This window comes from Echinops telfairi, unplaced genomic scaffold (assembly GCF_000313985.2).
Source record: "Echinops telfairi isolate 266 unplaced genomic scaffold, ASM31398v2 ScPeMD7_18;HRSCAF=68, whole genome shotgun sequence".
Taxonomy (NCBI): domain Eukaryota; kingdom Metazoa; phylum Chordata; class Mammalia; order Afrosoricida; family Tenrecidae; genus Echinops; species Echinops telfairi.
In genome coordinates this window covers 43,827,699-43,830,128 of record NW_022103915.1, presented here as the reverse complement: position 1 = coordinate 43,830,128, position 2,430 = coordinate 43,827,699, and positions in this window count along the sequence as shown.

The following is a 2,430-nucleotide window of genomic DNA, read 5'->3' as shown; positions in this document are numbered from 1 at the left end:
GGTAAGTACTATCATTCTCCCTAAGGACACTAAAGCTTTATCAAGTTCAGTAAAATGCTTAGATTGTTAGGGGAAAAATCAGTATTTAAAGCCAAGGGAGCTTTAAACTGTTTATATAAACATTCCATGATCTTTGAATACCATTTTCCTTAAGCTGTTTGAAACCCCTTGTGTATGTTGGACTTTAGGCCTGTCCTCTTAACTAACTACGCTCCCAAATGTTCGCAAAACCTAACTTGATGTAGGCATCCACTGGATACTGACGGCCTGTTAAATACGGGCCCCTGACTATCGACCCATGCGTATCTCGCGGCTTTGACTTTGGATGGAGGCATTGGAAGTCAGCCTATGAGCCGAGACAGAAAATGAAATGCGATGGAATGAGTCTTCTGTTTGAGGAGTTAATTTATGAAAATGTGAGGACCGTAATCCAACAGCTTTGGTTAAAAAGCTTTGAATGCTTGAAAGTGTCTGGAAATGTAAAAGAAGAAACTATTACAATTTGTAATAAAGTTATAGAAGTAAAGGCTCACACACACATGCACACCCACACACGCACACACACACTAAAGATTACCTGGAGAAATAATGCTAATACCTTTCTTACCTCTTGAGGGTCTGCAGCTATTTTCAGTTTGCTCACCTGATAATCCTTTAGAAGGCTCTGCTGGTGCACTAATCAGGGTTTGGAAAGGTCTCAGGGAGAACAGGAGGAACCGGGGAAGAACTAAGCACTCTCCCCTATGTAATTTTTTCTGTTCCACATATTTGTCTCTCCTGTGGTTTTTTCCCCTAGCTACTCCTTGAGGATTGGATTAGATAATATACTCGGACCCATTGTTTGAATTCAGAGTTAATTTCATTCTCACTGCCCACTTCAATCTAGGGAACTAGAGAAGGACAATGGGGAGACATCAGGAGCTGGTTCACACCTGTGGTTTTGTATTAATTGGGCCGGTTCTGGAGCTGTGAACAGCCACTGACGCAGGAGGAGAGAACAACGGGGTCTCCTCCTCCCCAGGTTTGTTCTGGCGGCGGCTCTGGCAAGTCACCCTCGAGCTCAGCCAGCCACTCGGCAATGACAGGTCACAGGGCAGCTGGCAGAAGGGTACGTATTTCAAAGACCGGAGACGTTTCCGCTTTTATTATTGTGCAGTGGTTAAGAGAATGAAGTTTATGTAGTGGCCCTGATTTCACATTTAGCAAAATGCTTTACCAACAGTGAGCAATTCTTTAATTGCCCTAAGCCCTAGGGCATCTGCAATAAATTAAGAATAATAGCTTTTGTTTTAGGGATGTCTTGTGGAGTAGTGATAATCGTGTATCATAGTGCCTGGCTGAGTACGTATGAAATACAAATTCTTAGGGTGAATGAATGTCAAGGACAGAGTACCTTGTACACGGTTATACTTCTTGTTGTGCGGCGCTGTCAGCTTATTCTGACCCACAGTGGCCCTATTCACTACAGAACGAAACCCTGCCCGGTCCTGCCCCGGTCCTGCCCCAGCCCCACAATTGATCCTGTAGTTGAGCTCATTGTGGCCACAACTGTGTCAATCCTACTTGTTGAAGGTCTCTATCTTTCTCCTGTCCCTCTATTTTACTAACCATGATGTCCTTTTCCACGGAGTGATCTCTCCAGGCAACATGTCTCAAGTTACACGAGACAGAGTCTCGCCACCTTGCCTCTAAGGAGCATTCTGGCTATACTTCTAACAAAACAGATTTATGGTTCTTTTGGCAGTCCGTGTGGTATTTTCGAAATTCTTTGCTGGCGTTTCACAGTTCAAATGCATCGATTCTTCTTCCATCTTCCTTATTCAGTGTCCAACTTTCACGTCATAGGAGGTCATGGAAAATACCATGGTTTGGGGCAAGCACACCGTAGTCTTTGCTGTCCAACACCTTAAAGAGGTCTTGTGCAGCAGATTAAGTCATATGATTCAAAATGGCCAATACCAGCCCATTTCAGCTCCTTCATGCCCAGGATATCAATCTTTATGTGTTCCATTTAATTTGAGATGCTTTCAATTTTCCTACATTCATTCTTTGTGAATGAGTCCCAAACCCAATCTTGACTAGATGCTTTTACCTGTTTCTTTTCACAGTGAGTCATGCCATATCAGTAAATGAAGGTCCTGCAGGCTTTACTCTATTAATTATGGTCCTCTCTACTGTGAGAAGACAGTTTTCCTCAGTCACATCTTGTTTTTTGTTTTCTACTTCTTTATTTTTATTTATTTATTTTCCATTTCATTGGGGGCTCTTACAGTTCTTATCACAATCTATACATCCATCCATTGTGTCAAGCACATTTGTACATATGCTGCCATCATCATTTTCAAAACATTTTCTTTATTCTTAAGCCCTTGGTAACAGCTCATTTAGCCCCTCTCCCACTCTCCCTCCTCATGATTGCTTGAATATATA